The sequence below is a fragment of the Vanessa cardui genome, chromosome 17 (assembly GCF_905220365.1).
Source record: "Vanessa cardui chromosome 17, ilVanCard2.1, whole genome shotgun sequence".
NCBI lineage: Eukaryota > Metazoa > Arthropoda > Insecta > Lepidoptera > Nymphalidae > Vanessa > Vanessa cardui.
This window is the reverse complement of record NC_061139.1, coordinates 10,741,272-10,767,252: the sequence shown is the minus strand read 5'-3', so window position 1 is coordinate 10,767,252 and position 25,981 is coordinate 10,741,272. Positions and strand designations below refer to the sequence as shown.

Below are 25,981 nucleotides of genomic sequence, written 5' to 3'. Positions count from 1 at the left end.
TGGTAGATGGGATATTTATTTTTTATACACATAAGGGCGCTCGTAAACATTAACCTTATGTCATACCAGTATCGTTTGTTTTATAGCGTACATATAACATAATCTTGTGATGTAAACACGCAAATCTGAATGTTTGGGGCGTCAATTAAAGAACATAGTTGTAACCGTTTCTAGCCGCAAACAAATCAGGTGTCGCCGCGCGGTTTTAAGGTCAACCAGCACTTTTGTACTGTAAGGTTAAAAAGACCGCGCCCGCAGTCTGCGGATTAACCTATTAAAAAAGAAAGCCACTTCTAACCTCCCTAACACGCTCAGGCCGATACACTATTTACTTCGGTCGCCATATAAACACACATGGCTGCAATAACAAACCAGGAATGATACACTGATCGATTTCGATGTGTGCTATTTGTTTTTCTTGTGTGTCAAAGGAGATTCAGTTCGTTTTCGGAGATTTCGCGACTTACGCAACGAGATGGGCACGTGGATACGGCGCGGTCGGCGGTGGATTTCAAAGCGCGTTTTCGACTTCGACGCTCAGCGGAGGTCCGAACTTCGATAACGGTAGCGCGATTATTTACGGGAGTCCTAGAAGGCAGCGAGCGAGTCGCCGCCGGGTCGGGCGCCCGCGAGAGCGATGTGCGGCGGGCAGCGCGGCCGGAGCGGGACTGGGCCGGCGACGTTCGCGCCTGCGTGCGCCACCGTCTCCACCCCCGATTGATGTAATATTTATCTTGGATTAAGAACTAGATAAGGAGCCAGCGAGACATGCCATGAGATCGCTCCCTGATGTGTTTTAATTTGGGATTATTAGGTTTGGAGTGCGCTGAAAAATATTTACTACGAGAATACGAAACTCCAGGTAGGTAAGTCCGCTGTTGTTTATATTGTTGCAGATATCGAGAATTTTTACTCATTTGATTAGCAGTTGGCGAGGTGTCGGTGGTGTGTTGGCGGATCAATCCGGTCCGGCTGGCTGGCTGGCGGTCGGGCGGCCCCGGCGGCGGTCGGGCGCGGTCGGTGTGACGTCACCGCGGGACGCACGCGCGGCGACAGGTGGGCGCAATGCGCCGCACCTATCATATGATTATGACGTTTCCTATAAGGTTTGCTGGCGGGAGTTACTAGAAATTGGTCGCAATAAACTCAAATACTTTCAGGGAGTTATATTCGAGCTCAATAGGACCCTTTTAAAGATTTATTAAATTATAATAATAAAAATAAGTTAATAAATTGAGTATACACTATTACTACTACTACTCAATTAGTATAAATATTAATTATAATAGAGATAATAATATAAATACTATGAACGAGAATAATTTCAAAACTAAAAGCACAATATATTAAAAGGTACCGGCTATCACAAAAGCAGATGCATCGTGGCTGCAACATAAATTCTAATAAAACCGTCTGCAAATACACCTGACCTCATAATCCGTTTCTAATGAAAACGTGTGGATATGGATAGTGACAAAAGCACAGTCGTTCACAGGTCGCCTACCAATGTAAGTGTCGCCGGTTCGATCCCAAACTCTCGGGATATCTTGCAATCACCATAATCTGACATCATCGTGTATATTTGACAAGTATATTATTGTTTTTCGAGAAAATTTTAATAAAGTGTCATGAATACATTTTTTTTCTGAGCTTCCTGTAAATGTGCTTCTTCTCAAGCGTCGTGTGACCTTGAGATGACAGCGGGTTGTTGGATTCATATGTGCCAGGACCGCATCCGATACGTTGTCGTGATGAAACTTGGTTTTGTCGGAATGTTTGTCTTCACAGTCGATTGCAAGATTAGTTATGAACACAAAGCAGTTGAAGTCGGAATATTCGGTTACGAGTTACGTGGTCTAGCCACTGGGGCCATTTTGATACATCAACGAATGTGACGGGGAATAAATCTTCAGAAGGTACACTTTTGGGAGGTACTCAGATGCGAGTATATGGAATTTTACACCACTTTAAACCGTATGATGGCCGTCCTCGACACGGCTCGGAAGCTACGCGGGACAAATAGTACGCATTCATTGCCTTTCAACCCGCGGCTCGACAGATCTATCCTCAGTGGGATCAGTGAGATCTTGACCGCCAAGCATTACATGTATCAACGAACGTCAACTTGAAATAATCCATCTTCCTCCGGGAAAGTGGAAACTCTGAATCAGCTTACTTAATGAAACATATTATGCGAAATATATGTATGTATAGATTTTTTTTATGCTATTGGTTGGCAGACGGGTCACCACCGCCATAGACAATGGCGCGCGCATTAACCATTCCTTTCATGGACATTGCGCCACCAACCTTGGGAACTAAGATGTTATGTCCTTAGTGCCTTTAGTTACACTGGTTCACTCCCCTTTCAAATTGGAACACAACAATATTGAGTACTGTGGTTTAGCGGTAGAATATCTGATGACTGGGTGGTACCTACCGAGACGGGCTTGTACAAAGCCCTACCACCAAGTAAAATGTAAATGAATGGATAAACGTTTGTGACTCTTAATAGAGCGTTGAAAATGATAATTGCAAATTCGCATAAGAGAGAATGTATTACAAATCTAACAGAGATTACTCTCGGGTTCAAGCGATTAAGACGTAATAAAATATTTATAGTCGGACGCGGACGGATAGAATTAAACGCTCTGATAAACAACAGGCTGGAAATAAATTTGTTTTTTGTTTGCAACCCGAGGATGTCTGATTAACCGCTGCCTGTTGCCTGTAATCGCATTTAATCGCGTGTTAATTGATCACTGAAAGGAGAATTTTAAATAAAGGAAGTGGCAAGGTTTCAATTGACACGTTGTCTCGCTTCATTTGGCAATTATCACACGTGTTGTCTATTTTAACAGTTGTGTATGGAGAATTTTTTTAAGTAATTTATTTATGGTACTATAAAAAAAAATAGATCCCGCTGAATTTCTTTCGCTGGTTCTTCTCAGGTCTGAGGTATTATATTCCGAATCGGTGGAAGATTTATGACTATCAATAAGAAAGTGTAAATAAACACTTCCATTTTGAAAAAAGGTTTTTGACTTTGACTTTGGTCTTCTCTAAATTAGCCAAAAGCTTTTAAATTTTATCCTTATCTGATATAAGGATAAAATTTCATATTCAACATCGCTTTGCAATCCAAAATTTACAAATCTAAATCCCAGCAGTCTTTGAGGTACTGAGGTAAAAATTAAACTGGCATTACAGAAAATATTTGTATTTCCTACAACCTATTATTTGATTTTCAAAATAGAACGTCTATAGCTACGGAACACTTCTTTACCATATGACTCAAAAACAGGAAAAGGTAAAAACTCTGACACATGAGCTAAGTGAGATATATGAGATATTTACCTCCTACTCGTGTAAACCCTGTGATGGCTATATTTGAAACGATTCAGTGAAGTTGCAGGATGGTTTTTACATAATTATCCGCTGTCCGGTTAGCATCGTGGTCCGAACGCGTCTCGGTGGAGTTTGAATTGGTCAACGAGGGTTTTTTTTAGTTTTAATTATTTTCTTTATTATTATTTATTATCACCACTAACATACCATCTTTGATTTTGATTATCTCGTTTTTTTTTGTATTTGTTATTTTATAGTGGATATTTTTATTACCAACAATTATTTGGTCTTCTTGGTTTAACCTCATTACTCTTTAAACATACTAATGAAGTGACCTGAGATATTGAATAAAATTGTACATATTTTTATGTTAATAAAGATACTAGTAGACACAAAAAACGCACTTTTAGTTTTTTCTTCTTTGCATTTAAATGATTAATTAATATTAACGTTAATATGGGATACCCGTACATTTTTAAGACACCTTGTTTATAAAATTCTTAAACTGGTTCAACTTGTTTTTTTTGTAATTCCTTAATTAAATCATACCTGTTGCTTGTAATCAAGGCTAATCGCGTGTTAATAGACTATCGGGTGATGTTTTCGGGCTGATATATTTGAAAAGACTGACATTTTACCGTTCGGATATCCGGAACACATTTCAAGCTACGAGGGTCAAGGAGGTTACTGTCCAAAGAGTACACACACAATCACCAGTTAAATATAGACAAACTTTTTTTTTATTATAGATGATCGATAGTATTCTTTTCATTTTGTTCTTTTATATAAATTAAAATGGATCGGAGTAAAACGTAACAGGCTAATAAAATCATCTGACATTACCTACATCAAGCACGATCCCCACTTTATCTATTTGTACCCTCGTCCGTGAGAGAAAATTGGAAAAATTACAATTTCGTCCACGTACTATTGTATAACTGATGGAGACGAGAGACGCATTCGTCTAAAAATATGGGCATGCAGGGCTCGTATAATACGATTATATTCAATACGATTCCATCTTCGACATGTGCTGATTTTATTTACTATTTTGACTAAAAGCTTAAAAACGGGCCAACTGATGCTAAGTGGACACGATTGGCCATCTAAGAAATATAAGTCATTCCTTACATCACCAATACGCCACCAACCTTGGGATCCAACAAGATACATACCTACGACGAAGAAGCTCAGTGGAAAGTTTTTCACCGATAATCGCGGTTTTATATCCGATAAAAAAAAAACATATAAACATTCGTATGATGCCAATGTATAACATAAAACATGAACCTTTTATCTATAGAAATATTCGAGCATAAAAACTTAAACATCTGACGTTACATAGAGGTTTAGGCCTTACATAAAGAAATACATACATTTGCACATGGACAGTTACATTTTTAACGATCCATCCGTCGACCGCGAGGCTTGCCAGAGATGAAAAATTAATTAAAAAACCACTGAACTCGGTTTTAGCGTCTCGTTTCAATACGATACGAACGCGCTAATCCCTGGCTTTGCGTTTATTAAATCATTTAATGTTTCATTTTTAACCGACTTCAGTAAAATAGGGATTGAGTTATCAATTCACTAACCTAACTCCGTCATTAATGAAGTCATTTGTAAAATTCTTCCCGTTTTGTTGCCATTAATTTAAACGGCAACAAAATGGTTAATCAAGAAAATATAAAAGTCGGATTTCTTTGTTAATTTTATATTATTACAATCGAATTGAATTGAATCGTGTTAAATATAGCCTTTGAACATTTTGATTAACTAGCTTTTATATCTTTTTTTGATTCATTAAGTAATTTTATTAAATCTTTTAATTCAAAAAGTTAGGTTTTCCCTTTTTAATAATATTTACAATTATTAAAAAACTAAATATACTTTATTTAAGTAATGCACTATTAGCATAATAGTGATTTTACAAGACGGCGTACTACTAAACCTACGACGGTGAAACAGTAAGCTAAGTAGTTACTCTTTTTCAAAAACCATATGCTTAAAATATGAATATTATTAATATACGAGTACATATGTATACATTATTATTTCATTAGTTAGAATAACACGCTAAGATGTACTGGATGGTATGTGGTCATCATTGACATAAACATTGGCCATGTAAGAAGTAATTACTATTTCTTACATCGCTGAACCGCCAATCGCTATCTGTACCGCATGTAAGAATGATTTGTTTTATATATTATTACTACCAGCAGTTGTGACCACTTATAATCAGGCTTAAAATATATTTGCCTGTCAGCTAATTTATGGCATAAAAAGGACAAATGCGTACTTAAAGCTTCATACGTTAGACATTTAAGTCTCTAGTATACTGTTGTTAATTATTATTAAGCATAAAAAACAAATAATTATATAATATGTGTATAAATAAGAATATGAATCGTTTATTCGACAGGTAAGCAATGAATAAATAATATTGGTGCGAATGTATTCCGAGTGGATTCCTTAGCGATTGGTCGACTTAAGCACTCGTAGACGTGCTACGAATGCCACGAGCTACGGCTACGTACCACGTCGAATCTTAATATAATAAGATTATATTTTAGTAACCGTTTCTTTCGACGACGACTTTTTCATGCTGGCGAGGCTGCTTTAGCGCTCTTGACGAATTAGCTCTATTCTGCTCACGGAGGATACTTATGTTAGGTATGTTAGGTAAGACTTCGCTTAAGAATATCTATAAAAATCAAATTTGTTGGGACGTTTAGAACAAGTATACGTTACGGGCATATAAAACATAATTATAATTCAATTCTTAGTTTAATGGCTTTTAATTGTGGCATGCAGGCACTGATCGTTTCGTCAAAGTCACTTAGGATGGAGAAGATACGAAAGAGATTGTAGAGGATAAAACCGTCATTCAGATGATCTCTGAGCAGTTTCTGTAGCCGATTCTCTGTTCACTGATAAGGCTATACGACTTTTGATTTTCTTATTTTATTTTTATAGTAATTCCACTCCCAGATTTAACGTATACGCAAATATAATACAAAAAAAATCAAAATTTTCTGCTCACATGGAATCCTAACCAAGAATCACTATCAACAGCGATCATTAAAAACTGTTTGCAAATTTATATGAAGTTTTTCATTCGTCTGGCATAACTAATAGAATCCGAATTGTAATATATTTAACATACAATGCAATTATTTTAATTAATCATTTCTGTTCAACCCATACCTCCGATTGATCTGAGTTTTTGATAAACAAGAATTTCGACGCGCCAATAACGAATATGATACTACAAAATAGCAGCATTTTTATTGTTTATTTGTTTTAGTTATAAATTATAATAATTTGTTATTTTGGTTTTTTTATTTTAGGGTTAACTTACTGAAAGTATCTTTTTTTGTATTGATCCAATTCTAAAAAAAATTGTTATCAAATTATATTATTCATGAATTGTAATTGAAAAACTATATAATTACATTATATAATTTTCTTTATAAATTAAATCGTGAAGCATAGGGTGTTAGTATGGATATAACAAATAAATTCTACAGAATCAATATTACACCAACTACTTCAGTAAAAAAAGTAAAGTTTGATATCCCTTTTATAATATTTATTAATTCCATTAATGTAACTTGTTCCAGTATTTCACATACACAAAGTTAAAACGAAATATTCGCTTGTGGTTAGCAGTAGGATTAAATTATAAATCGTAAAATCTTTTATATCGTCTGAATACATTCATTTTTCATGGTTTAATGTTGTATCTGCAACGAATGTTATCGGTTGAAACTATGTAGAGGCTTACTGTAACAATTTAATTGTCATTTCACATTATACAAATGTAATATCAATTAAGTAATTGTATTTATTTTTATTATAATCAATTTAATAGTATTCTTTTCATTTTCATTTCATATTCTTGGTGGTAGGGCTTTGTGCAAGCCCGTCTGGGCAGGTACCACCCACTCATCAGTTATTCTACCGCCAAATAATAGTACTCAGTATTGTTGTGTTCCGGTTTGAAGGGTGAGTAAGCCAGTGTAACTACAGGCACAAGAGACATAACATCTTAGTTCCCAAGACACATTGACGATGTGAGGAATAGTTAATATTTCTTACAGCTTCATTGTCTATGGGTGATGGTGACCACTTACTATCAGGTGGCCCATATGCTCGTCCGCCAACCTATACCATAAAAAAATGTACTAAAGATTTTTGCGGTTTTTGATTTTTGTGCGGTGATAGTATTTAATTTGACAATCTTTGTGAGTGTAATGATTTAGATTCAATTAAGTAATTTGATTTTGTTGGATTAATTAACAATAAAAGTGAAAATTTAGCTACATACACAAAAATTTTGATATTTAGTATATACTAAAAATATTTGAAGAAAGAATAATCGCTTTTTAATCATTATATGTCTTGGAAACAATCAGTCGTCAGCCTAAAAAAATAATAATATCTCTATTTTCTTTATTATTTGTAAGTTTTCACTTTAATTTCTTTTTCTTCAATTCCATGATATGGATAACGAATAAGAAAACGAAGATTCATCAATCAATTAATGCAGTAATTAGCGACTCACGGAATAAAATATAATGATAAGAATAAAATCGATTCCCGTATCGAATCGACCATATCAGTAGAGCGATTCTTTTTAATTCAACATTGTCGATGTCGTTAAGGAAAGGAAATATCTCTATCTAATATTTACATAACTAATAAAATATTATTTTTTCTTTTCAATAATGTAGTGTCTTATTTGATCATTATTTTTCTAAAACCGGACTAAGTATGCTATAAGTTTTGTGCTTAAACTCACAAAAAGTAAAATATTCAAGAATCTTGTAACCTAGAACAAAAAAAGGCTCTAGTTTAATATTGTAAAGCAAGTGGAAGGAATTCCTCTTCTTTAAAGAATAGAGATCTATGCTTAATCCACCGTTCCGTCGCTCCAGCGTATATTTATGGCTCAGGATTTTCTTAGAAAACATGAGAATTTTCTTAAGAATTTTACTAATCAATGTAAGAACGAAATTAATACACATATTTAGCATCTTAATATACATTGTTTAAATTATTCCATACTAATAATATTCAATGATTATATTTATTAATTAAGAGCTAAGATAGTCGAATGGATCGAACCTGTGAAATGTTACCGAACGTTGCGAAATAAGCACCATTTTTTTATTTGAATAATATTTGTGTTCGTTTGTGAAAGAAAAGTATGATATATAGCATAAGTACATACAGCAAATCCGCTATGAAGTATCTTGATAGAAAATACTTAAAACCCTCCAATAAACAGAAGAAGAAAATGTTCGTTCGTTCGAAATGTTTCGTACATTTTTTCCGACCTCCGGCGAGGATTTGTACCGACCTGTTAAAATTTGTAAATTAGATTTATGTGTGCATTAGCTTTTAGTTTCAACTTCGGCGAGGTGGTTTACTTGATTAAGAGCCACTCGCAATTTTGTGTACTATCTCTGTTATGTAATGATTAATACTTGGGAAACTATGCAATTCCAGAACGAAAACTTCTAGACAACTATGATGATATACGAGCAAGCCGCTCAGCTTAGAGATACACAGTTTCATCTGTTACAACATCTTAACGTACAGTAATTCCCCTGTAAAGATTTGTAGCTTATTCCATAACACCGGTCAACCGCAAGCTAATGGATTGAAACGATATTTTGTATCTATGAAAGCAACAATATTTTGAGAGTTATTATTATAGTAATAATCTGTACAAATAGCATCACATTTTGAGTAAATCAATATTAAATATGGAAGGTATCAATTTAAAAAGTCAAACTATGGAAAGTATTGAATATTACTTTTATGTTATAATTAAAATTTATTTTCATAGAACAAAAAAAACACAACGAAGACGTCTTCCTTAGAAAACTTTGATATTAAATTGTTTAATTATTTTATCGGATCAGGATTAAAATTTTAGGTAAGGGAAAAAATATTCCTACCAGCAATTATTATCTTTCAAATTTATATTAAAATTATATTTTATCTATAATGAGTCCCGGGGAGTAATCGTGGAACACGCTCCATAGCGCCCGCTAATGAAGAGCAGGCGTCGTCGTAATTTTAGCGAGTTATCACCCTTGGAGCTTCGACATATATGTATAACAAGCATATCACGAACGGCGCCTGACATGTCGTCTACATAAAGGCACATATTATGAAATATGACATTTTAACAAGTATAGTACGACACAAATTAGATGTAACATCGGAAAATGCAATGGAATGAAAATAAAACCGACTCCTGCCGATTTGCACGACCAATAGAAATAGCTCCCTATCGCGCCTTTCGACGCTATTCGTCGCTATAGATTCTCGCGTCAGAAAAAGCAAGTGCAGTAAAGCGACGTGTCAAATTGACGAATATATTAGGTCATATGATATTACAAGTTATTACGTTTGTGCAAAGATCATATTCGCATGAGAAATAAATATTGATAATTTGGGATAGCGTATTACCATTTGGATGTGATCGGTTTTACGAATTTTGCCGATGCTACATCTAAGTTGTATCGTACTATACTAAACAAAAAGACATGTGAAATACTGACATAATATAAACAATCTTTATACTATATTAAAAGGACAACAGAAACAGTAGCTATTTCTCTTACACATGATGTTAAAAAGTTTGTTCTTTTATCACAATTCATAAATACTTTTTTTAACAGTATTCTTCGCAAGAAATTCTGTTCTGAATTTAAGTAATAACAGCGAGAATTCGGAGTTCACGTTAACTGAAGAAATAATAGCAATGTTCACAATGCTTTATATAAAACAATTTCCACAGGAAAATAAAATAAATTACCTGCATAAATAATTTCCTACATAAAATGCTACGTTGTAACTAGAAGCTCTAATAATTACGTGAAAATAAATTTAATTGACATAAATTATAATACATAATAAACAAAGTAAAAATTTCAGTAATATAAATAAATGGATATGTTATCAAACAAAAAATTTCGATGCGCGTTCGAGGTGTACAAAAATGAATGAAATAAAAGTAGATATCCTACTACTAAGCAAAAGCTTCTTCTCTCCGAGAAGACTGCCTCAATGCCGTTGAATACGTATTTAACAATATCGCATTCACCACTGATGTTTTCCTTTTCTATAGATGTTTCTCTGGTTTTATACCCGCAATATTCGAATAAATTACACTCGTTGGACAATTCGACTAAATAATATAAAACTTGAAGTCTTTTTTAACTGGTAGCATTACATCAGACGTTCGCGTCCGTGCCTCTTTCAGTTTCCTTTTTGCTATTGATTGTTTGAGTCTTTGCATTTCAATATTCGATTAAAGTCTATATTTACATTTGCGTCTGCGTGGTAAAACTAGTAGAATCAAATCGTCGAGTATAAAAGCTGTATAAATATTTTAATATATTTTAAGTACTAAATCTATCTTTGCCTTTTTATGAAATTTTAAATAACATTCTAAAATGCAAGTTACTATATTTAGTGCAAATATAATATTAAGCGTTCAAAAAACACACAGTACGTTTAAGTTTGTAATTAGAAAACCAATGATGGTATAGAACATTGCCGCAAATAGCCTTTTCTGAGTGTGATATATGATTTAATGATACTAGCATGGTAAGTTTGTATTGGTATCGACTCAGCACAATCTCAACAAGAGCAAAACGAAAAAACAATAGTCCTGCCCAGTCTGTCTATTCTTGCGCCCTCGAGAGTCTACGCCCTGTGCCTGAGCACCGGTTGCACCGCCCTATTTACGCCACTGGTATAACAACAACAAGACAAGGACACCTATATTTTTTTGTTTCGTAGCTATTGACTTTAAAACTCAAATGTTTATATTTTTATAAGTAAAAGTTGTAAAGTAAAGTAACAGCCTGTAAATTGCCCACAGCTGGGATAAGGCCTTCTCTTCCATTAAGGAGAGGCTTTGGAACATATTCCACCACGTCGTTCCATTGCGGAATGATGGAATGCACATGTGGCAGAATTTCGATGAAATTAGACACATGCAGGTTTCCTCAAGACGTTTTCCTTCACCGCCGAGCACGAGATGAATTATAAATACAAATTAAGCATATATATATAGTGGTGCTTGCCTGGATTAGAACCCGCAATCATCGTTTGAGATGCACGCGTTCTAACCACTAGGCCATCTGAGCTCATCCATTTTTATAAGGAAACAAGCAACATTTCTTTTAAGAAATTACTAATACTCTTTTATGTTAATCCAAGCTTAAAGTTTGTACTAGGCGTAGGGACGACAATAGTTCAATTGGTCAGCATCGAACCTGTGCCTTTTTAAACCATTTAGATCATTGCGCTATTGACGCTTCAATATACATTATTTTGAGAATGAAAATTGAATTCGTGAATTATTATTATATTTTCCAGTATATAATTCGATATGTCAGTTTGACGAATAACTACTTCAACATACAAACAAACGCAGAATATGAAGTACAAAATGTTAATCAATAACGCTTATCACATCAGCGTTCCAACATATATTTCAAAAGCGTTCACAACAGCCGTCACATTTCCGATTCCATAAATAACTTTCCAAAGTAATTGTCGCATTTCGCCATAGATTGTGAAGATATATTTTTATTGACTCCAATAAACCCGTTTAAAATATGAATATAACCTTCGTGAAAATAATTGAATAGTGGAAATTTTTATTGTTAAAATTTTCAAACAATAAAATTTTAAGTACTTTTTGGAGACTTTATATGTTATAATAATAAATATATATATACTAATCTGTCTGACGTTTTTTCACTACGAAACCGCTGAATGGATTTGATGAAATCTGCTGAAACATTGCATAAAGCAAATTTGAACTCTAAGGAAGGTATGTCCTTCCTTTAATTTCTATTTTTGGCTACTTTACTGTCTAACAAATGAAAACCAATCCCATAAAACGCGAGCAAAACCGCGGGCAACCACTAATAATAAATATGTTTCCTTGTCGACGTCTCTACATAGAATCAATTATGGTTTCCCGCCGTTGCGCGTCGTTACGCATAGATCTCTTAAGCGACGACACGGATTTTAATGCGGTTTACATAAATACACTAAGTGATTGAAGAAGAAGGTTTATATTTAGAATACACATATATACACATAGATATTATAATAGAGAAAAGCCGCCAATTTGACTTTCCTAACAGAAAAAACCAAGTTTTTTTTAATCAATATTAAATCTAAAAGATGCATATAGACACTTATTGTACTTTTTCTGAAGCCGGTACAGTACCCGGTAGTTGACATTCAAACAAATTATTGAAGATTTAAAAAAAAATCATATGAAAATGCATTCGAACGTTTTCGTTTATAATCTTATTTCCAAAATTAAATATTGGAAAAGTAAAGCTTACAAAATAAAAACAAAGTAAATAAGCTAATAAAGAGAGGAAAAACAAACTGAACTAACATGCCTTTTTGTAAATAGATCATCATCATTATCATTATTCTCCTGCCCTTATCCCAATTTTATTTGGGGTCGGCACAGCATGTCTTCTCCTTCCATACTTCTCTGTCAGACGTCATCTCACAAGTAACATTCTTTCTAGCCATAACGTCTTTCACACAATCCATCCATCGTTTCCTTGGTCGTCCTCTACCTCTATATCCATCCACATCCATGCTCAAGGCCTTCCTCACAATGTGTTCCTCATTCCTCCGCATTACATGCCCATACCATGATAGCCGCCTTCCACATAACTTCTCGGCTATCGGTGTCACTTTCAAACTTCCTCTTATATACTCATTCCTTACTCTATCCATTCGCGTAACACCACACATTCCTCTCAGCATTCTCATCTCCACAACATGCAATTGTCTTTCAGTCATCCCTTTTGTAGCCCAACACTCTGATCCATACAGGACAGCAGGTCTGATCATGGTCTTATAGATCTTCCCCTTAAGTTTAAGGGGAATACGGGGGTCACAAATTGTTCCCGTAACCTGCCGCCATTTCATCCATCCTATGTTAATCCTGTGCTTCACCGTTCGGTCTATTTCGCCATCGCCTTGAATGAGTGAACCGAGATACCGGAAGTCGGAGCAGACTGGAAAAGCTGCGCCATCAAGCGCTATGGCTTCAGGACCGGAGAGACCGCCGAAATCGCAGAACATGTATTCAGATATTAGTTTTCTTTCAAAAGGACTAAATGTGAGAAGAGTAATATAATATATTGAAGCACACATATACTATTAAAATTAATCAGTACTCTAAATAATTTTCGTTTTGTTTTGTAAATCGTAACCCAAAATAGCTGTAAGCTGAATTTGACCTCAGGATTAAAGGAATAAGTTTCAAAATCCCATATTATTCTTATTCAATCCACTCATGGTTTGATAATGAGGGAATCTTAATGAGGCCCAAGAAACACCTTGGCCTCAGTTCCAAGCGGATCGTGAAAAAATCGCGTCAACTTCAGACCATCGCTCTAATTATTCCATTTTAATTTAAAAATATATTTAAAAATAGAACCACTAAAAACGACTTAAAATACACTTTTTTTTAATATATTCTCTTAGAAAGACAAATGTCGAAAGCTATTCTGTCAGTATATATTTTTGTCATGACTAAATCCACCAGCAATGCCCATAAACTTAATGATGAGAATTATTTAATTAATTATCAGATAATAAATAGATATTTGATCAGCTTGGAAATGTTTATGCTTGTAAAATAATTATACATAATTATAATTTAATCAGTAAAATCGGTTGGAGTAAAAATAATATTTCTAATCAATAATCTTTTAAGTTTATTTGTGAAAATCATTAAATATTTTGCATACTTAAATTTCGTTTTCTATAAAAATCAATACAACTTTACTTGCTAATCAAATCAGTTACTTTCACCGATTACAAAATGCAGCTCAATTGACTTAGTTTGCTACAAATACATTTTGGATCTGTCCAAAACCGCTTATGGGCTAACCCTTTGAACGACAGCCAATTATTTACACCTAACATGCCTTATTTAATGTCGATCGAACAAATCGATGGTAGAAATGTGCTATACCACAAGTAAAAGACATACATCCATCACTGGCGACTAAGGGTTTCGTTTTTGTCCTGTGGGTGTTTTCTCAGTCGGGCTGAGAATTAATCCCGGTCGCTCTAATTCCGAGCCGAAATGGCCCAGTGGTTAGAACGCGTGCATCTTAAGCGATGGTTGCGTGTTCAAACCCGGGCAAGCACCGCTGAATATTCATGTGCTTAATTACTATTTATAGTTCATCTGGTGATCGGCGGTGAAGGGAAACATCGTGAGGAAACCTGCATGTGAATAATTTCGTAAAAATTCTGCCACGTATATATTCGACCAACCCGCATTGGAACAGTGTAGTAGAATGTGTTCCAAACCTTCTCCTCAAAGGGAGAGGACGCCTTGGCCCAGAAGTGGCTTCAACGATAGGCTGAAACGATCTTAGAGGTCTCCATGATATATAATTAGGAAATATAAATGAAAAAACTTCAAAGTTATTTCACAAGCATTATATCACTACGCTCACACATATTTAAATTATAAACTTTACATTTTTATTTTATCTGAACATACAAAAGGAGAACTATTGAATGCCTGGTCGGTTTTTCTATTAAAACCTACATAATTATGGGAACATTTTTACATAACCTATAAATGACGATATGCACTAGTAGTACCTACTATTAAACTAAGAAAATATCAAAATATTGTTAAAATGTTAGAAGATTACGTTACTTGGTTTAAGTTTAAATTCTATTAAATGAACAAACTCATAATCTATACAATCGCTGTATATTTTGTCAACTGGAAAATAGAATATACAAATGAAAAATGACGTTAAATAACAGCCCATTCGCAAAGTTTCGCAGGCGACATCCGAAAAGGATTTAGGAGACCCTGGAGTGCCTTAAAGTGTCCAGAAACGCGATAACTCGCCGGAACAATACATACGAACAATAAATAAGTTGTTTGATAATTTCAAACCAAATTTTTCGGTCTATGAAAGTTATATACGCCTTCATTTATTTCGAATGCGGCTATAATCACAGCTTTTGTTTTAAATTTCCGCGAGTAAAAAGCTAGATTGATTTAATTTCGTATACCAGTGAATCAATCAAAATCAAAATAAACTTTATTCAAGTAGGCTTTTATAAGCACTTTTGTATCGTCACTTTACAATTAAGTGAAGCTACCATGTATGAATCTTAATGCCAGCATTTATAATATAGTATTATAGGAAGAAAATACGTATGTAATAATATTGCAGATATTGAATATGTCTTTATTTTACAAAAGAGCAATCCGGTCTATTTATAATGTTGGAGCTAGCTCTTCGGGATGTTTTTAACAGAGTATGAATACTCACTGTTGCCTCACAGTATATTTACAACAATATTATGTATATTCACAGAAACATTGATCACTTTGATAAAATCAGTGATAATCATTGTAAGTGCACTAGAAGTAAGGATAAGCTCATAACTTATTTGGGCAATGTAATCAAATTCAATAAATCCTTCTTGGGACAAGGTGTCCCTTTCTATGATAAAATTCCGCAGACATTTTTAACTTTGCCTTTTCGTAAATTCAAACCGTTTGTAAAAAATACATTGGTAAAAAAAGCATATTATTGATACAAGATTTTATAGATGATAAAAAAGCGTGGAGTTAATACCTGTTGACTTCCAAGTAGGACATATTAATCTAAATAATTATATTAACTAACATGACTTTATATGTATTTTTTAAATGTTAAAAAAGAGTAACTACTGAGTTTCTGGCCGGTTCTTCTCGGTAGAATCTACTTTCCGAACCGGTGGTAGCTTCAATTAATTGTAAAATAATGATTCAAAAATGCTTGTAAAAGCCTACTTGAATAAAGTTTATTTTAATTAATAGTAAGTTATAATATTATTGAATTTAAAAAAGTTTTATTGCATCTCGATCATTTATTCTATCGTCAACAATACTTATTATTGTTGTGACCCGGTTTAACAACACACACAAAAGACATGAATGACATCTTGGTTCAAAAATGGTATGGCGTATTGATGATGCTTATATCTATATCGCTTATCTAGTATATGAAAAAATGATTCAATTGAAGAGTGACATTTGGCATAGTAAGAAACACATTGATAAGTAAAAAAATTATGACAACTGCCAGGTATAGTTAATATACATTTATTTTTATACGGATAAAGAATCATTACTATAATTTAAAGGAGGTTGTATAAGTTCAAATAAAATTAGGAATTAACGGAAAAATACAAATATTATACCAAAAAATATTCGGATTTCACACTATGTATTTTTCTTTTAAATATACACATACTTATTATAATGAGACTATAAGAAAATTAAAGCAGCACATTTCTAAAATACCATCGAAATCTCGGAGCAAATGAAATGTTTAATTAATGCTGAATAACAAAGGATTTTTAGTAACTCCCTATATTTAATACTTTAAACCGTAAAAAAACGACTAAAAGCTATCCTTGATTTTCAAGCAATATTAGGTTATGGACTGACGTTATAAGGGTTGTTATTGCTTGTATAACGTTGGTACATCAATATTAAAGTTGGGATTTATGGAGCGATAATAAAGGCAGGCTACCAAAAAGCTGCAGGGTATATAAAGTAACGATCATTACATTGTGTTACATATTATATGGCGTATTAAAATGTCGAAACTTTATCATTTCATTGTTTATTAAAATTTAAATTAGATTTTATAACGAGAGTTTTAATGTAACAAGAACTCTGAGTATATTTAAGTCACTATATTATATTTAATTGTTCGCGTAAATAATTAATATTTTTAAGCTTATCTGTATTGATAATTTCGTGCAGGTCTACGATGAACTCTGTCGAAATCTATCCACAATTATACATAGTTACTTGGTTTAAGTTTAAATTCTATTAAACGAACTCTACTTTTATCCACAATTATACATAGTTAAAACAATATTTTTTAGTCGATAACATATATTCTCAAAATCCTTATAATTGAGATGTTTTGATATTTAATCCATATTTTTATTTATTTGGTTGTATTTACTTCACTCGTGCGATACCGGATTTTCATATGCATAGTTATATTAATAAATACACGTAGCGCGTTAGATATACAGCTATTTAAGTCCTATTAAGATTAAGTATGATGATATAGTGTGCTGTTTAGTTGGTTATCTTAAATAAATAAAGTGATTTTGGATCATAATTGCAAATAACATAGAAAATAATATACCCTACGACAGACAAAACTGGTTAATATTGTATTACTATTACTGGGAACCAACTCATTACTGGGAAATAAAAATCGAAAAAAAAAACTTTACGTGTAAATTCACCAAAAGTACGACCATTTCTTGTCAGTCCTCATTTAAAATTCCCTCAACGAAACCAAATTATAGCGTCAGCCGTACAATAAAGGTGAATACAGATGATAGTAGCGAATTCAGAACAAAAAAAATACTAGAAGTGGTATAAAATACATCTATGACTAATAATCAATATAATTAAAAGCATATATGTAAGAATAGATAAACAATTTTTTTTCTTACCAAAAAGTATCTATATAAAAAGTTTATATTAAACAAACGTATAAAGAAAAATATTAATTTGACAGTGGTATCATGAAGTTAATACCAAGTAAATATTGAGGCCGGTATTCCTTGGATTGAAATTTGGGCAGTGTAATCAAATGAATACTAAGTATTGAGGCCAGTAGCCACTTAAATTGAAAAAAGCAAACAGTTTATTTCGGAAAGGGATTTAAAACATATTTTGGTGATGATGATGAAAGAGTTGATCACCCGTTGACCTAATAGAAGCAATAGATTGTAGCACAGCTATATAAATAAATCCGAAAACGCTATTTCAAGTCACCCAGTTTTATTATAATCCCTATAGTACAAAGATAAAAGATATACGTAAAATTAAAAACAAAATACATTACATTGATGTATCATAATTATATCCCTTCCCTTTTTAATTAAATCGTTAATCACGCATTTAAACTTTCAAAAGTATTTCTCAGTATAATCGTTAAGTCTGCACATACCTGATAACTGCCACTATTTATCCAGTAGGGTTGTCGAATCGAGCTAATTCACGGTAGAATTAAGCCAGTCACTTACCTGTAAGGAAAGAATAGTTTTGTTGAGTGGAGTATTTTGAAATGAGGAAATTGGAGCGCTTGAGTTGAATGTAGGGTTGTCACTTCGAATCAACTTTATTTATGCTTTAGTATCACGTATTGTTTTTGTTAACTGACGGGCGATGAAATAAACAACCTCTTAAGTGAAGTCTTGTAATTGAATTCGTCCAACAAAAAAGAAATATGACGTCATCAAATTTTACGTGAAAACGTAACATTAAATTGTTATATAGTTTTATTGATAAAGAAATTATATACCAAAATAACTTAACGGTAAATTTAGAATTGGCTCATTAAGTTAGAAATCTTTTGATTTTAACTGTACAATTAACTTAACAGAGTACCAATTAATTTCTTAATTTCTAATTACGCTACGGTCCATTTTGAATAAAACAAAACTCACTGAAATCTTAACACTTCACTAAATTCCGTATAAAACTTATTGTAATCAACCCTAAGATGTACTGGCGCTGTGAGCGTGAATGGCGTCTGTCAAACCGTTTCTGTATTATGGAATTAGTAACGTTCCTATACAACTTTACAAATAAACCACCAATAATTTCTTATCAATTAACTGAACCCTACACAACTGTTACGATCAATTATTTGTCATTGATATGTAACAAAATAATGGAAGTGAAAAGTAATTCAAAAAAAGAAATTACGAGCCTTTTTTATGTACTCTGTGTAGTACTTTGGACAAGCTCGTATAGTTAGGTAAAACCCACTCATCAAATATTCTATCGCCGAATAGCTATTCTTAGTAATTTTGTGTTCCGTTCTGAAGAGTAAGTAGCCAATGAAACTGGTTGAAAATGCCACAAGGGACATAACACCTAAGTTTTCAAGGTTAGTGGCCTATTAACGATGTAAGGATTGCTAAATATTTCTTCAGCACTATGTCTATGGTCGGTGATGACCACTTACAATCACGTGGCCCATTTGCATGATCAATATAACAAAAAAAAACCTGCATTGTTTGTGAGTTTTTACGGAAATTTCGCATGTTGATTGAGGTCCGATGACAATGCCTTTTTTGCATACCCTGATTGTGCACCCAGGACACAGCATTCGTTAAGGAACGATTTTTAGAAATTATAAATTTTAGGGGAGTAAATGGGAGGGCAACTCTGCGAGAACTTTTATCGAACGAAGTCGGGACGTGCGGCTATGGACATTTTCATATGTCGACAGAGTGTCTGGGGAAGACGAAAGCAATTTAGACCCAGTAGTTCTCTTCGTGGCAATATAAAGTAATGGCGAATGATAAATCAAATATAAATCTCGTGCTCTTGTAAGCGTTTCGGTGATTTGTCACGCTCTGCGATTATGGAGAGTCATACCACTCAACAATAAGCTGTTTCCGTGCACTGACGTGTCGTAATGATGTTGTTATTGTATTTTATTTTTAAATTAACTCTAGTTCTTCGAGATGGCGCAGTGGTTAGAACGCGTGTATCTCAACCGATGATTACGGATTCAAACCCAGGTAAGCGCCAATGAGTATTCATGTCACGACGGTGAAGGAAAACATCGTGAGGAAACCGGCATGTCTCTAATTACATTCTGCCACATGTGTATTCCACCAACCCGCATTGGAACAACGTGGTGGAATATGTTCCAAACTTTCTCCTCAAAGGGAGAGGAGGCCTTATCCAAGTAGTGGCAAATTTGCGGGCTGCAGTTGTTCTTGTAGTTTTTGAAACATTGATCAAAGTCAGATTAACTAATTTGACTTTCGCTCATTAGTCTAACTCAGTAAGAATAAAAGCCTCAAGCCTTTGACGACCTCCATGGTCGAGTGGTGTGTACACCGGTTTTTATGGGTTCGCCACTCTGAGGTTCCGGGTTCGATTCCCGGCCGAGTCGATGTAGATTAACATTAGTTTTCTATGTTGTGTTGTGTCTGGGTGTTTGTGATACCGTCGTTACTTCTGATTTCCAAACACAAGTGTTTCAGCTACTTTGGGATCAGAGTAATGCATGTGATGTTGTCTCATATAAAAAAAGCCAGATTAGCTAACAGACTTAGACCTCGGTTACAGAAACTGATGTTAAATATTACAATATTTTTAATATAGAAAACGAATCAAATCAATTAATCTTCAGTCCGACTCTTCATTGGTCATAGACAGATTGTAATCATAATCAACATCGAATAATCGTAATAAAAATATGATTATTTTTTGTTATGAAATTCAGATATTGTAAATTTCGAACATTTCCACGTATCACAGGCATGAATCGATATTCTCAAACAATGTTTGAACTATCAATGTGAATAAAACGGTTCGGTTTATACTGAACACGTTTAGAAACCGCCGACATTGAAACACTGTCTGTTTTTGACATATCCTATGTATTCCTTAACCCTGGTATTGATGCTTCGCTTTGTTTGGTACATGTAAAATAAACCTACCGTCCATTCAGGTTTACGAACACTGACACATGGAAGGATATATTACCCTAAATATTTCTCGAAAACATTTGTAGATGGTTTAAATGGAACTTTGTTTCTAGATTTTTCTATATAATTTCTTATATGCTATTCATACAAATACTATCAATTATCGCCTTTTGAGTAACTTACCTATATTTTATTTTTGTTATCTATAAACATGTAGAGAAAGTCTGTACGTATACACGCAAACATAAATAGTCTTTTCTTATTACTTATTTCAAAGTGTCACGATCCGGTGCATTTTATGTGTAGTATCTTAAATTAAAACTATCTAAATTAATAAAATAATAAGTGTATTGATAAAAGATTTATTTATCTTTTTTACGAATTTATTAAAGAAATATCAGTATTCTAAAGTCACTCGTGAAACGTTGACCACAGCCTTGCGGCCATTTTGAAACGTCTGTGTAAGGAATTTTGTAATAATAAAGTCAATATCATTTATCAGATTGTGAAATTTCACAAAATAAATTATTATTAATTATTTAAACAGGCCCTTAAAATATAGTGACAACATTATGATCATAACATTTTTTACCCTTTTCAACAATCCGAGGAAAAAAATAATGAAAAAAAATACTGTACACCGAACGGTCCATTCTTTGTTGGTATAAAAAACAGCCTAAGTGATTGGATCTTTGTGATAAAATAAAAAAAAACCGTAACAAATATTTATTACGGTTTTGAATTATTACTGAGCATTGTGGACGCATCTGACAGTCGGACCGATAGCCAGAAAACCCCATCAAATATCCATGCAACTACGTAAATTCACGCACCAAACGCCCTCTTTAGCCGCGGAGTTAAAAATGAATACACTGAAATGTCAATTTAAATGACTAACTAGATAGGCTTTATTCCAACACAATAAAGATTAAAATCCAACAAATAACACAGGAACGGCAACGCGTCGCGATCGAATGAACGCCGCTGTCGCGATGCGAAATAATTTCTCCTATTCACTCGCTAAAATATTGGAACCCGTCTTTTTGACTAATGAATCCATTTCAATGGGGCTCTTCTATCCGTAGGGCTGTGAGCGATCGATAAAGAATACAAAACAGAAACTATTTGTTTATTTATAATAGAACATTACACTCTTGATAAGTTACTTTATATAGGAATACGACGGCGAAACAACCGTCTAGAAATTGTTTCGAACGCAACCAATTAATACATTTTCCATTCATTCATTCCGTTAGCAATTATTGGGTTTGTAGTTTTTTCATTTCTTCGGAAAGCCACTAACGATTGTGTTTGTATACTTGTATTGCTTTTTGTTAGGAATTTCTTTTACATCATATTATATTGTAATATCTTGCTATGTGTATAAATATATACACTAGCTACCTGCGTAGTCTCCGCACGGGTACAATTCATTATTATGGTAAAGGATATATATAGTATAATGTATACTCTTATCAGTTCTCTAACATTAGTTCTAAAAATTTCCCGAGCCCTATCACATACAAACTAACAAATTTTACTCAAATATTTTAATACATGTCCTGACTCACGGTCAGCTAAAACAATTTCCATAATCGAAGTCGCGACGTAATAAATATATTAGTGTAGTTTATTATGAATATGATTTTATAATTGTGTAATATTTGAAACCCTTTTAATATTATAGATGTGTATCTACATAGAAACAAAAACATAAACATATTGCAGAGAAATCTTAAAAATAATCCCGGCATTTTCAAATTATACTAGTTAATCCAACAACAATAAAATATTTTGTCTTTACCCTCGTACAACTGAAAACTTTATACATTCGGTAGAACCACTCGAACTAATTTAAAAGTTCTGAATTTTAAGTCAAAAACTAATATTTTAAAGTGCAAGTAAAGTTTTCTGAGATGTGCGAAGTTATTTCTCGAAATTATTATGCAAATATGTATTGGCTATACCTATACATACTGTACCTAAATTATTATATCCTATCCACTTACACTGCAACATAGCTGCTTTCATATTTACATATGGTACGAGTTTAAAGTCAAAGAATTCAACAATTTATAAACCTAAACACATAGAACGTAGTCTATATCATACCGACAACATATACAGTCAGCAGCGTGTAAGGTGTAATTAAATTTATAGATAAACCAATATTAAATAAGATCTTTCAAATTAAATTTATTTGGTGGTAGGGCTTTGTGTATCCCGTCTGGGCACCTACCCACTCATCAGATATTCTATATCTAAATAACAGTACTCACTATTGTTGTAATCCGGTTTAAAGGGTGAGTGTAATGCCTGACAGACTTACATTTTGATGTAAGTCTGTCAGTGTGACTTACTCACCACTTTACTTGGTGGTAGGGCATTGTGCAAGCCTGTCTGGGTAGGTGCCACCCACTCATCAGTTATTCTACCGCCAAATAACAGTACTCAGTACTATTGTGTTCCGGTTTGAAGGGTGAGTGAGCCAGTGTAACTACAGGCACAAGGGACATAACATCTTAGTTCCCAAGGTTGGTGGCACATTGACGAAGTAAGGAATAGTTAATATTTCTTACAGCATAATTGCCTATGGGTGATGGTGACCACTTACCATCAGGTGGCCCATATGCTCGTCCGCCAACCTATACCATAAAAAAACCAACATTTTAGTTCCCAAGATTGGTAATGCATTGGTGATGTAAGGAATGGTTAATATTTCTTACAGCGCTATTGTCTATTAGGGGTGTTGACCACTTACCATCAGGTCGACCATATGTTCGTCCACTAACCTTTTCCATAAAAAAAACGAATATGAATAATATTGTATTTATAGTATCTATTCTAATCTTTGACATTTGGAAAGGATTGAGATGTTGAACTAAATTTCGAGAAATTATCACGTAATATCCAGAGGTAGTGACGTCAGAAGCGTGTAAACAATGAGACGAAGGTATGACAGTTGGCGTTGGCGCCGAGCAAGCAGTAAATTAAGGCAGTAAAAAAATTCTCTTACGATTTATCTCCAGCGTAAGTGTTCATGCCTGTTGGGGTAATTTAGGTCATATACTATGACAAGGGATTGAGATATCGCTCACGTAATCCATATTATATGAGTTTTTATTATTTTAGGATAAGTGTCTTTGAGATATGACAAACATTAACTCAAAAATCAGATCAATAATTTAAACAACTCTGGCAAACGTCTTAAAATAAAGGAAGATGATATTGTATAAATTACCTTTTTATATGCCATAATAACAATGCTCAATTTTAAAGACTACTAATATTCTTATTTACGCGTTCAATTAAGCTTAAACTTATTGATAGGACGACAAAATCCCAAGGAGTCACGATCGAACCTGCGTCTTTTTACTTGGCTAGGTAGCCCACAAATCATTGCGCACACATACTCAATCTGTTACATTTATCCAAGAGAAAATCATAAAAGTTCCTGTTTTTCAAAATCAAAGTCGAAATAAACACTATAGCCCAGTCAAATTAGGAGTTTCACTTCGGAATGAAAGCAAAATAATAAGGTGAAAAAAAAATAATGAGCTGTAGAGTGATATAAACCTTTGTTTTGTCGTTCTAAATGTCTCAAAAATCACAAGTGCTATCGTGTCCGCATCTTAAGATATCGGAGTTCAAAGGTAAAAAAAAAACGGTTTTTTTTGTGAATATCTCACTCTCTATTGCCTAAATGAGGTTTGCACTTATTATAAAAGTTGTAGGGTATAAAATTCTCTACAACATTCGTCTGAATGGATTTTTCATACATCACTGTCAGAAATTCACCATTTTAAATTGGTAAGAATTAAAAGAAATAACCTATTTCCTTGTGATCATTGCAGTTATTGACAATTAAATACAGAAAGAAAATATACATTTGATGGGCAAGCTTAAAAGACAAACAAAAAGGTGTTCTAAAAATAGTACAGTTCAATTAGGCAAGTGTGGCGCCGAGAGGATAGTTTATCACGGAGCAGGAAACTATTCGGATTATTTATAACCAGAATTGTATTAAGACCTTTTGTTAAGAAATATGGGTAAATATTATTGTATAAAGGTTATATAGTGAATGGAAAGATGACCTTGATCTTTAGCCCGAGATTGAGGGTTCTAGTTCTGAAACGCGTATATCTATAATTTCCCATAATGTGTTCGGGACCGGGCTAGGTCCGTTTATATACCCCTTGAAACATGCAGAATATCATAATGGTCGGTTGATAAGAAGTGATTTTTTTAACTAGCGTCGGTAGGCGAGCAAATGATCTTCTGATTGAGAGTGGCCACAACTGCCCATAGACTTCAATACCCTGCAAACCAGAACTCAGCCACACTAAATATTTGGTACTTGGTCGTATCATATACGACGATTAGGTAGTGGCAATCCACTGCAAGAACGTGCATGAACACGCAAGAATCACTTACACCAAATGGTACATAAAAACGGACATCAAAAGTAGAATTTGTAATTTAGTTTTGATCATTAAAGTATGTTAATATTTTTAGAATTAGCGTTTACCCGATTTTACGGCTGAGCCTGCTTAGTACTTTAAGCCACATTTTGTATTGTATCTCGAATGGGAACGCTTGCCAGATCCTGAAAGAAGATCAGTGGCTATTGCATAAAACTCTTTGGAAAAAAGGAGTCATCAACTACGTCCTAGAGATAATTGCCGTTTCTATACACAATATTAAATTAATATAAATTAATTAGTAAACTATTATTAAAAGATTAAACGCGAGATTCTATCAGGGTAATCACTATCGAGATCTTTACTATTTACTATTCAACTCGAAGTAATTCTACCAAACATGTATTTCCTAACCCGAATTGGTAAACGGTATGTTACAATAAGCTGTTGTTTTTTTATTAGGAATATTTAGTGTATTTTTTTCCTATATGACTATTTCACGTTGAAACCCCAACGAAAATAAGCATCCGCTTTAAAACGACATTCACTTTAAAGAACTTATTATTATTCAACTGTAACTGTCGTACATTATTTTATGGTTATTAATCTTTATTGTTATTTAT

At 33.6% G+C, this 25,981-nt stretch overlaps 1 protein-coding gene across 6 annotated transcripts in view; it reads right to left on the bottom strand.

Moving 5' to 3' along the window:
- LOC124536838 (atypical protein kinase C) overlaps window positions 1-25,981 on the bottom strand; it is a 239,611-nt gene that overhangs the window by 140,895 nt on the left and 72,735 nt on the right. The window contains exon 1 of one of the 6 annotated variants that reach the window (XM_047113470.1): window positions 468-639. The exons of the other annotated variants lie outside the window; for them this stretch is intronic. The gene's annotated coding sequence lies outside the window, so the exon portion shown is untranslated. Of the gene's footprint in view, window positions 1-467; window positions 640-25,981 lie in introns of those variants that run through there. 6 annotated transcript variants of the gene reach the window in all.